At 40.8% G+C, this 12,855-nt stretch overlaps 1 non-coding gene across 1 annotated transcript; it reads right to left on the reverse strand.

Moving 5' to 3' along the window:
* Window positions 1–12,161: 12,161 nt before the first annotated feature.
* Window positions 12,162–12,284, reverse strand: LOC123282326 (U6atac minor spliceosomal RNA). The gene has a single exon (XR_006522399.1). It is a non-coding gene; the product is annotated as a U6atac minor spliceosomal RNA (small nuclear RNA).
* Between the last annotated feature and the right edge of the window lie 571 nt (window positions 12,285–12,855).

Genomic DNA, 12,855 nt, shown 5'->3' on the forward strand with positions numbered 1-12,855 from the left:
TAGGGCTGGTTTAAAAGATCAAGTTAATCAAAATGAAATACACTATAGACACCAGGAATTAAGAAGGAATACTGCAAATAGCAAGGCAGTGTAAATTAAGGGAAAATAATAAAGTGGCTTCTTGCGATCCATTATGGACACAGAACTAATGGTGCAAACTCAACAAAAAGTGCTTATTTTGGACTTTCTTCATTTCAAACACCACCTACGGCCTTCTCCAGGGGCATATGATTAACATTCATTCATCCGGTTTAGTTTCCTGGACTATAAAGTGAGGGCAGCGAATGTTCCGATCTTATTCAAGCTGTCAAAATGTTCAGATCTTATTCAAAAATCCAGCAAGGTGCTTGGGACGCAGCGTGTGTTGTAGGAATGAACTGGTGAAGAAAAATCTGAGTCTAAGAGCCATCTTCAAAGCGATTCAGCATTTCTTTTCCTTTCTTCCATCAACTCTCTCTCTTTTTTTTTTTTTTTTTGGACACCAGTGGCAAATATTTAAATTAATCATATTTCTCTGTTCATGTCACTCCATCATCATCGGTCATTGCAAGGCTCTTTTCTTATTTTAATTTTACTGTTTTTTTCCTCCAGCCAAACTCCCATTCCTCTCTCCCCGACAAGCACCCATTCCAGAGCATCTAATTTATGTCCTTAGTTGTGTGTGTACTTATAAATATCATGGTGTTGTTGTGTATGTGTGTTTCATTTACACCAATACTATTTAGTTGTGGATCTCATTCTACTGCTTACTTTTTTCATACAATAGTACATTTTACAGATCTAGTTATGTTGTTATATGTGTAGATATATATATAATTTTTTAATTCTGACTACTGCATTGTATTCTATTATTTGTGTGTACCATCATACACTTATTCATTCCCTTAGGAATGGACATATGATTGCCTTTAACGCCTCACTATTTCAATTACTCCTACTAAACAATCAATCCTTTCCCTATTGATTTTGTGGATAACTTATAATTTTGATATAACTTCAAACATATAGAAAAATTGAAAGAATAGTGCAAGAAACTCCCTTATACTCTACCCAGATTCATCAATTGTTTATATTTGCCCCAATTGCTTTACCATTACCTATTTACCTATATTTATATCTGTGCATTGTTTTAATCATTTAAGAGTAAGTTTGAGATACCATCAGGCCACTTTGTCCCAAAATATTTTAGTGTTTGTTTCCTTAAGAGCAAGAACATTCTCTTATGTGTCACAGTTCTATTATCAAAATCAAGACGTTTAACACTGATACCATACTATTATCTAGTCCAGAGTGCATATTCAAATTTTATCAATTGTCCCAATAATAGACGTGGAACTGTTTTGCTTTCCCAATCCAGTATCCAATCCAGGATCATGCATTGTGTTGTGTTGCCATGTCTTTTAAATCTCCTTTTATTTGGAATAGTTCTCAGCTTTTTTTCTCAACTTTGATATTTTTGAAGAGTACAGACCAGTTATTTTGCAGCATATTCTTCAATTTGGTTTTTCTAAGGTTTCTTGATGTAAGGTGGTAACTACCATATATCTCCTCTGCAGTGGTAGTATTTTTTCCTTTGTGAATAATAAGTAACGTACTAGAAGATCCTTTGAGACCATGTAAAAATTCTTTTCTTCACTAAACTTTGACTCGTTAGGTCTAACATCCATTGATTATTTTCCAACTCATCATTCTTTCCACTGTAAGGATGAGCTTGCTCTTTACCCACATTATGTATTTATTCATTTGTTTCTAATATCAGTATGGATTGGTGGAGTCATTTTATTTGATGAGTCAAATCCATTACTATTATTTATTTTGATTATAAAATTATCATAGATTTGGGCAATGACAGCCACTTCAAACTACTCCAATAGCATTTTGACAGATCTGCATTATTGGTGGAACACTTCCTGAATTTCTGTCACAATAAAATGTTCCCAACTCAGACTATTCATGCCCCAGCCCTGGAATCAGCATTTCCTCCAAGGAACCCTGATTCTTTTAATGGAAAGTGGTATTCAGAAACCAAGATCTGGGCATGAGATGGAATGATTGCTACTGGTATGCCGTGGCTTTAGGTCCTCTCAGAGGACAGAGGCTAGAAAAAAAATATATATAATATGTAATATATGATATATTTTGTCATACTGATGTTCATATTAACACCTCTAATCTCAATTCAACCACACAGAGTATATTCTACACTTCCTTCTTGCTGTATTTGTAGCTCTAACAACAGGAAACCTGGCTCCCATTATCCTTAATATATTTACTCACTTGCTAATCCATACCACTTCAATAAGGAGTTTAATATTTAAAGCTCTTTTTTAATATAAAATTTACATGAGTGAAATGCACAAATCTTAAGCGTACAGTTCGATAAGCAGTAGAAAATGAATACACCCATCTAACCCACACAACTGTCAAGATAAAAAACCTTTCTGTTACCCCAGAAAGTTCCCTTATCAACAAGCTTCCCACCACTGGCAAGCATTTTTTAGGGTTTCTTTCACTATAGATTTTTGTTTGTTTGTCTGTTCTTGGTCTCATATAAATGGAATCTTAAAGCATCTACTCCTCTACGTTTGGCTTCTCTTGCTCAGCATATCTGAGTCACCCATGTCACTGCATGTGTTAGCAGTTCTTTCCTTTTTTGTTGTTTAGTAGTATTTCATTATACGAATGAAATACTATACACAGTTGACTTATCTGTTCTTCTTTCATAGACATTTGAGTTGTTTCCAGTTGCTGTCTATTATGAACAAAACTCCTATGAACATTCTTATAAAAGCATTTTTGTGGACATATAATTCATTTCTTTAATCTTTTAAAGGAAGCCGTTTTGGTTTTTGTTACTCATCTCTATTTTTTTCCCCCATTTTTTATGTCTTTTATGTTTTCCTTCTATTTTCTAAGGGTTTAATTTGCTCTTCTTTTTCTAGTTTCATAAAGTGAAACTTAGGTTTTATATTAGCTCTTTTCCCAATATAAGTATTAAAGCTATATATTTTTCAATGTATATGATATATAGCTGTAAAATGTAATAGATAATTATATAATATATAATATAATTAATAATGATTCCTAATATAATTATATTGCGATAGAAAACATACTCTGTAAGGTTTCAATCTTTTGAAATTTATTCTGACTTATTACATAGTCCAGCATGTTGTCTATCTTAGTAAATGTTCCACATGCATTCGAAAAGAATGTGTTATACACAGATGTTGGTTGTAATGTTCTATAAATGTCACTCAAATGAAGGTGTGTTGATAATACTGTTTACATCTTCTGTATCCTTAATGATTTTTTTGTCTAGTTGTTCCATCAATTTCTGAGACAGAGGTAAAAGTATCTCCAATTGTGATAGTGGGATTGTTTCTCTCTAATTCTATCCAATTTTGCTCAACTTAATTTGTATCTCTGTTGTTACACACACATATGTTTAAGATTGTTATGTTTTCCTGATGAATTCACCATTTTATTATGAAATATCTCTCTTATCTCTGACACTATGTTCTGCCTTGAAGTCTATTTTGCCTGATATTAATATAGCCATTCCAGTTTCCTTATGCTTATTTGCATTGTATATCATTGTCTATTCTTTTGCTTTCAATCTATCTGTGTTTATATTTATATTAAGGTCTCTTGTAGACAGCAGATAGTTTGGTCTGTCTTTCTTCTACTCTGACAACCTCAGCCTATCAAATTGATCCATTTACACTTAGTTTAATTATTGTTGTGTTGGATTCAGGCCTACTATTTGCTCTTTGTTTACTATTTCTCCCATTTGCTTTTTTATTACTCTGTTCTTCCTTTTCTGCCTTCTTTTAGGTTGATTGAATATTTTTTTAGCATTCCATTCCTCTACTGTCTTTCTAGCTTTACCTCCTTGCATTTTTTTGTTTAGTAATTGCTTTAGGAATTACATATGCATCCTTAACTAATCACTTAAAGTTAATATTGCATGAAATATAAGAAGATCACAACAACATATACCATTTATCCACTCCCCGGCCTTTGTGCTATTGTTACATACATATTACAACTCTATACATTATAAATCTCTAAATAGAGTACTATAATTTTTGTTTTTAAAAGTCACATATTTTAAAGAAATTAACAGAAGATAAAAAGTACTTTCAACCTAACCATTGAGTTCTTTATTTCAACTGTTATATTTTTTATATTCTTTATTTCCATTTGGCTCATATTCCTAAGTTATTATTCCCGTTTCATGTTTCCAATATCCTTTATTAGAGATTTGAAGGTATTTATTAAGTTTATTTTACATTCCTCTTCTTCCAAGTTAATTAATTCTGCTTCCTCTGGTATATATTGTTCAATTTTTGGCCTTTCTCTCATGATGTTTGTGTTCCTTGGAGGTCTCCTTTTTTTCTTCTGAACTCATATCCGCTGGTGACTCAAAAGCCTATATCCAAGTGAGTTGGGAGAGTGGGCATGCCTCAAGGCACTCCAGGATGATGTTACAGTACCACTATAATCACTATCTAGGTAACCCTGCACCTCAAGGAAACACCTAGAACCTCCACCCTGGCACTGCTCTGTTTCAGCAACTATCTTTCTTTTTGGTAATCACCAAGCCCAAAGCATCAGCAATCCTCAGAGGGGGCTAGCTAGCTGCCTCTCCTTCCCACCCCAGGCAGAATCTAGGATCTTACTTTGCTCCCTTTGAGATGCACAATTCTTCTGTCTTCCAAGGTCCATGCAGTAAACAGTGATTCACCTAAGTCAATAGGAAGAAGGGACCCGAGTGGAAAGCACTCCCCAAGCACAATTCTTATGCCTCATAGGGTTCTCCAAAGAAAACAGGACATAGAGAGAGAGAGAGATTATAAGGAATCGACTTATACAATTATGAAGGCTAATAAGTCCCAAGATATGCATTTGGCAAGATTGACATCCAGGAGGGCTGATGTGTAGATCTAGTCCAAGTCTGAAGCCCTGAGAACCGGGATAGCAAGTGGCGTAAGTTCCCAGTCCAAAAGCTGACAAGTTTGAGACCCAAGAAGAGCTGATATTTCAGTTCAAGTCTCAAGGCCAAAGAAGGCCCATGTCCCAGCTCAGGCAAACAGGCAGGAGTTTCCTCTTACTCGGCACTTTTTGTTCTGTTCAGGTCTTTGATTGGATGAGGCCAATCCAAGTAGGGAGGGCAATCTGCTTTACTCAATCTAGTGATTCAGATGTTAAGCTCATCCAGAGACATCCTCACAGACACAGCCAGAAGAATGTCTGACCAAATGTCTGGTCACCCCATGGCCCAGTCAAGTTGATACACAGGATTAGTCATCACGCTCTGTTGGTGACACTTTGCCTTCTTCTACTCTGTGTTGCTGTCTCCCACCCTCGCCACAATCCCTACAGTTTTACTCTTAGGTTCCAGGATCCATCAACTCCCTCTCACTTCTCTCAGATTGGGTTCTGCGGGGAAGTGGCACCCTGTGCTGGTTTACATCATTTGTAAAACAGGAAGCTTTCAAAGCATTTAATTTCTACCTTACAGGAAACCTCTAATTGTGGCATTGCCCTAAGACATTTCTTAAAAAGGTGTGGACGCCTCATTAGCAACTTTCTTTACACTTTTCTGATCTTAAAGAAATTTAAGAGGAAAACATGGGCTTGTTAGTTACCAAGTTTTCTTTGTTTGATTGGGGTTTTTTGTGCTTTGTTTTTAATAAATGAGTTCTAATAGTTGAAATTCAATATACTAGCCATATAAGAAATACGATAGGTCATGAGCCAAAAGAAGTCGTCAACTATAGGAAGTGAAAATTCCGAATAAGACAATTAATGAGATTCACTGAGTGATAAATACAGTTCATCGAGTGAGCTTCTAATCCCAGAGGAAAATGATTTTATAGATGCACTGCTATTGATGGTGTCAGATTTCCCCTTCCCCTGAGGAGGCATTTCCAGGCCCCTCATCCAAATCTTGCCTTACTTCCCCATGCTCCTTTTCCTAATGGGTATCTCCAGTTAGATAACACTGCAGGACGAATGCAGAGGTGCAGAGTTTCAGCCTAAAAAAATCTGAAATCCAGATGAATACGCCAAGTATCCAAGTGCTGTTACAACCTTGAGCTGGGCTCTGGGGTGGTCCGTTTGTGGTTTTTGTTGCATTTCAATACGTTTGAACCAATCCCTTAGTTCTTGAGGAAGAGGGAAGGAGGTGAGATTTCCACTGCACCATTACTCATTCTCTTGCCCTTGGAGCACAGAGCTCTGGACACTAGGCGTACTTAGGTTAGCTCACATATTTCCACGTGTTTTTCTTCCTGCCAGGCGAGGTGGTCTCAGAAGAGGCAACTGGTTGCCAGAAATCAAGGCCACGAAAGCTAGAAGTCACTCTGCAAACCCTCCAATAACCTCTCATTTTAGAGGAGGAGGGAAACTGAGGCACAGATGGAGCTGGCAGCTTGCTCAAGCTCTCACAGTTGCAAAGCTGGACTAGAAGCCAGGTGATCTGACCCCTAACCCAATGGTTCTCTCACTACCCTGAGGCTTCACATGAATACCAACTTTTAAAATCTGTTCTCCAAGGCTCTCATCTGTTGAATAGAGTTATGTTTCTCATCTTGACATTTTTTGAATGAATGAATGACCTCGGCCTTCAGAGATAATACTTTTTATCAACCATAATAAACCATTTTTCTATGGTTTTGCTTCTTTACCTTATTGTTTTTCTTGGAGTGGGTAGAAATTAAGTAGCCTAATTTGAAACAATTACCATTCGCCTCTTTTTGATGAAAGGATATCTAAACCCGAGGTTGAGAGGGAGACAGAGGTAAGGCACCGAGGCACCCTCCTCACTGTCACAGTCCTGAATGACACACAATCAGTGGGTTGTTTACTCACAATATTGTCAGTCACTATGCTTTTCTGGAGCCACTATGATGTGTCAGGCTCTGTTACATGCTGGGTGTGCGGAACTAAAGTCTATGGTTCCGGTCATCAGGGAACTGGGAAGACACAGCCCAACATAGTGTGAATTTCCAACCAGTATGTTAAGTACCCTGATGGAGGTAAGCACAAGTGCTGTGGGAGCACAGAGGAGAGATGCCTAACCTAGCTGGGCATCGATCACACCACGCTGGCATTCCTTATTTATGAATATGTTGCATCTTCGTTACCCATTCTCCTTACCTCCCTATGGTAGGACCAGCTCATATTAGGTGACCAATCATTATCACAGGAATGAATGCATAGATAAGTAGTACAGATTTTGTAAACACCATATAGAATGTATATAGGACCCAATACTTTGCCTACACACAGAGGTAGCAAACCAGCAGCCACAGGTTAAAGCTGACCCACAGATTTTTGTCTTTGGCTCATGCTGCAATTTTTAAAAATTGAGACACATTTGACTTTAAAATAGTGATGTTCAACTTCTCTTCAAAGACCAGCAGAATATCTAGCAACACCGCACACTTATTTCAGAATGACGCCACTGGTCTCAGCTAAGTGGAACTTAGTCTCCTTGGATGGAGCGCGAGCCCTGAGGTGGCTGTGTCCACTCTGGGCCTGTGCACCTAACCCAGATGTCTTTCCTCACTTGTGTTACAGACTTGGATCCTGGAGGCACTTAATTCTTGGTCTGGACATTCACAGGGGTGGAGATCCGTGTGGGGAACAGCAGGTGTACCTGGGAAAACTAAGGAAGGATTTCTGGAGTTCCAAAGGCCTGTAGAAATGGTGAATGTGGAATGAGGCAAGCTGGAGAGACCAAGGCCGGCCTGAGGGGAAGAGAACCTTCCTAGATACCTAAATTGGCTCCACCAAGATGATCTCTGAGGAGGAGGAAGGCCTTGCCTCCTGTTTGCCTCCTGAGGAAGGAGATTTTCAATCAACCTCGGCTTTTCATATGGGACTCGGAGCTCCTGAATGAATTGCCTATTTGTTGAGGTTCTCCCATGAGAACTAAGGAATGCTAGAGTTCCAAGGAAACTTGAGTCCTGCAATTCATCCCCATGTTCTACATTTGAAGAAACTGAGGCTGAGAGGGGAAGTGCCTTGGCCAAAGTCACACAGCAAGGTCAAGAGCAAGGTCAACTCCATGTTTATTTTGCTTATTACTACACCAGAGAAATAAAGGAAAAGAGAAGGAGGGAGAAAAGCCAGATAGGGAGACAATATGAAAATATGGAACAAGCACTCTGCTTTTAGAATAATCAGAATTTTGAATTCAGAGGATTTCTTCTTTTCTTTTAAGAAAGAAATGTGTTTTTATAATCCTGCTTTGTGGCTGGTGGGAAAAAAATCCTTCAAGTCCCCAAGGAATGTTAGGAAAGCCTCCATTAAATTCTAGTCTTCAAATCTGTCTGAGTCATAATAACTATAATAAACTCTGGGAGTGTGTGTTTTCTTGGAGTTTTTCTTTTGGCCAGTTATGTTAGGGGTAGGGAGAGGGCAGCAAAAAGGAACAGGCAAGTTTTACAAGCATAATAAGAAAATGTACAAATTGGGATGGTTTCATAAGTAAGGAGAACCTCTCTGTGTTTAGTCAAGAAACTGTATTTGTGAGCCAGCCCTGCTGGTCTAGTGGTTAAAGTTCGGCGCTCTCACTGCTTTGGTGGCCCAGGTTCAGTTCCCGGGCGTGGAACCACACCACCTGGCTGTCAGTAGCCATGCTGTGTCGGCAGCTCACATAGAAGAACCAGAAGGACTTACAACTAGGATATTCAATCAGACACTAGGGTTTTGGGGAGGAAAAAAAAAAAAGAGGAAGATTGACAAGAGATGTTAGTTTGGTTGCAGAAAGAACAAAAAGAAACTATGTTTGCAGAGTTCCAGAGGAAGAAGGTGTTAGGATGAGAGAGTAGGATTGGGTTGGGGGTAGGTAGACTATATGCAGCATTATGTCCCTTTCCATGGAGGATATGTACAAACCTGTGTTCCCTCTGCTGGCAATGCCTTTCCCCACTTCTCACCCTACTCACCACACCCTTCACTGAGCTGAGGCAGTTATCCTTCAGGGCTCAGCTGAAATGTTTCCTTGGCATCTTGCACTTTCCCCTTCATAGCATTCATCACTCTTGCAATTAATTGTTTGCATCATTAGTTGCTTCAGGCCAGGTTTCCCTACTGCATGGTAAGCTCCATGAATGACAACAATGTCTGTGTCCATTTTGCTTATAGCTTAAAAGTGTCTGGCCCATAGTAGAGGCTCAATAAATCTATAAGTATTTAGTGAATGGCTTTAGGATCTCTTCCTTGCCTCTAATCCCCCAGGATCTTTATGAAGCCCATTCAGAGGGCAGCTAAGCAATAGAGAGCCTTTCAACATGGCTGCTCCTGGCCTCCCCTCTCTCTCCATACTACCCTGGCACATCCCATCTGCCAGGAGTGTGCTTACAGAGGCAGGTCTAGCAGAGAGGGGATTCACTGGCCTGGGTTTAAACAAGCAATGTAGAAATAGCCTCCAAAGGCGTTGACTGCTGTGGAAGAAGCGAGTCCCAGGCAGCAGTCCCCTGACTGGTGTGAATGTGTGTCTGAGCAGGATGGAAGTGCTTCATGGGTGGACTGAAAGCAAAGTGATGTGAGCCCCAGAATACCATTCCAAGGACTTGGTTTTCTGTTGAGCTATTTCTTTCTTAAGTAACTCAACAGCATGGCAAGGGGTGGAGGTTAACTGATTTCATCAGGGTAACAACTCTCCTTAAAGATTCTCAAAAGGAAAAGTAAATCATATGCAAACTGGAGTTCTTTGAGTTCTTGGTAACAGCTTTCTTTCCACATGCCTCATAGCACCCCGGCTGACAGCCCCTCCAGAGAGCCAATCTGTAGGCACTCTCCAGTTTACAACGTGCTTTTGACGTACATGCCATCAGATCCTCACATATATGTGAGGTATTATCATCATCATAGGATATATGTTGTATTATCATCATCATGCTTATTTTATGGTTGACAGAATGAAGGCCCACAAAGATTAGGAAACCTGCCCCCGTCACATAGCCAGCACTGCCAGAGCTGGCGTGTAGACAGGCTGCTCTCCCGGCCACCCACCACTTCCCTCTCACCCATGTCATGAGGTCCAAATTCTTTCCAAGGGAACGGGTCGATGTTGTTAGGACCTGAGGCATTGCCTTGCAGCAGGCAGGCAGACCCGGACATTAGCACTCTAGCGTGGGGCCAAGCTAATCACTTCCGGTTGTGATCCAAGAAAAGGAAAACCTCTCCACAGGCCAACAACATTGTTATTAAGCTCTCTTGACCCAGCCACCTCACAGTGACCCCAATGCTTGCTCTCTCCAGGGTGTGGGGGTGTGGGGAGTCCGCCTGGGCAGACAGCCCTGTGCTCTCTGCACTAGTAGAGGTGGGAGCAGGGGTGTGAGCCTGTGGAAACCCTGCCCAGGGACTGGCTCCAGGAAGCACGTCCAGTGGCCATGTGGAAGTCCACTGCAGAGGGCTGGGTACAGGGCAAGGAGGTAGGAGCCAGGTCTGTATTCCAAAATCAGCCTCCAGCCTGTTGTCCCCAGAAGAGGAGATCTCAGGGGAGACCACAGTCCTGAGCAAAAAGCAAAAGGGTAATAAGGGAGGAAGTAAATGAAGTTGTTTATCTCACTTATTTATTTTTCCTCCCCCATTTCCGCTTATGTTCCTCCAACCAAAATCCGCCTTGCCTCTGGTTTCTCCAGCCACTATCTGGCTAGTAACCTCTCACATTCACATTCTCAGTCCCTCTCTGCTCCCCATAATCTCTTCTTCAGGCTTTGCTGAGCGCTGTATTTACCAGCACACAGGATTTCCGTAGGTGATAACTGCTGGGCCTGGTCACTCCAGAGCTGTCCCTCTGCTCCTTGCGGGTGTCTATTTACAGCAAGGGAAGAATTTCTGATCTCTCCCAAGAACGTGACTGTCCTTGGGGTCTCCCCTATACCAACAACTGAGTAAGCCTCTTGGTAAGCAACACCCCCCTCCGGTCCCTCCCTCTCTGGTCTCTAAGTGTGTGAGTGCCCCAAATGGAGAGACAGATATAAAGTATGAAGAAGAAAAATTTTCAGAGGTGGGTCACTCACTCACAAATCTCTAGTCAGAGGATTGTGGGGTGGGGCCTCCTTGCCAGGCCTCCGCAATCCGGGTTCCACAGGAAGGGGATACAGCGCCCCCTAGTAGCCATTTTCACAAAACAGGCACCCACCTCACAGCATTCACTCCCTCCAGGACTGCCAGCTTAATACGCAAAAAAGTACGCACCTCACAGGGGGATTTGTTTTTTGCTTTTTAACTTTCTATTGTGGTGTAATGCACATTCAGAGAAGTACACAAGTCACAAGCTCCATAAAGTTTCACAAAGTGGACACACTGAGGTAATCAGCACCCAGATCAATAAGAGTATTTCCCACATCTGGAAACCCTTTCTAGGCTGCAGCCAAGCCACGATCCACCTCCTCCCCGCCCCTAACCCCCAGAACCACTGTCCTGACTTCTAATACCATAGTTTACTTTTAAGAAGCTGGATCCTAAAGATGCACAGGAAAGATTTTAATTTTTCTTAATCAACAATATCTGGGAGGAGAGGGGGCTTGTTGAGCCTGATCAGGGTGTTTTCTTTTTATTTTCAACAGTCGAGATCCTTAACTCCTTAACACCACATCAACTGTGAGGAATTTTAGAGAAAGAGTCATCTTAGTGAGAAACCTAGCTGTGGGCAGAATGCCAAGCGTGGAGGAAAAGTGGAATGAGATAAACAAGATGAAGGCATGGTGAAGAGACAGGGGCCACATGAAGCTGAGGCCGGCGGGGGAGGGGAGGGGGGCCGACAAGGATAGCGAGAAACTGAGACACATGTTAATATTTTACCAAAGGGAGAGAGAAAAGATTTCCAACTTCTCCCAGCAGTCTTCAACCCATCCTTGTCTCTTTGTATTTTTTCCCTATTTCTAGAGACACTGTTTTCAGCAAAGCCACACGCCCACCTCTTTACTTTAAACAAGCATTGAACAACAGAAGTATAACGTGAGCCCCATATGTAATTTTTTTAATTCTGGTAAAATACACACGACATAAAATTCACCATTAGTGACATTTAATACATTCACAATATCGTGCAACCATCACCACTATCTAGATCCAGGACATTTTTCTCATGCCGGAAGGAAACCTCACATCCATGGTGCAGTCACTCTCCTTTCTCAAAATCATGTGATGCCACCAAGTAGGTGGAAATGCCTTCACTATACGTGTGTTGCACAGGGCTGAGGGCCTTTTCCATCCTCATTAAGGGGACTGCTCACCTTCTCTCCTCTATACAACATCCCCATATATAATTTAAAACTTTCTAGTAGCCACGTTAAAAAGAGAAAAAGAAATAGATGAAATTAATTCTAATTTATTTAACCCAATATAGTCAAATTGTAATCATTTAAATAAGTCATCATTATAAAAATGATTGCCAAGATATCTTACACTCTTTTATTTGTACTAAATCTTTGAAATCTGGTGTGTATTTTACACACACAGCATATCTCCATTTGGACCAGCTACATTTCAATTGCCCCATGCGGCTAATGGCTACCATGTCGGACAGTGTGGCTCTCGACAATTTGTAGAAAACTGTCAATATCCAAAATTATCTTTTTTTTTTTTTTTGTGCGGAAGCTTGGCCCTGAGCTAACATCTGTTGCCAATCTTCCTCTTTCTTTTTTTCTCCCCAAAGTCCCAGTACATAGTTGTCTATCCTAGTTGCAGGTCCTTCTAGTTCTTCTATGTGGGATGCTGCCACAGCATGGCTTGATGAGTGGTGCTAGGTCTGTGCCCAGAATCCGAACGGGCGACCCCTGGGCGGCCAAAGTGGAGCAGGTGAACTTAACCACACTACGCTACCAG

Source organism: Equus asinus, chromosome 30, assembly GCF_041296235.1.
Source record: "Equus asinus isolate D_3611 breed Donkey chromosome 30, EquAss-T2T_v2, whole genome shotgun sequence".
Taxonomy (NCBI): domain Eukaryota; kingdom Metazoa; phylum Chordata; class Mammalia; order Perissodactyla; family Equidae; genus Equus; species Equus asinus.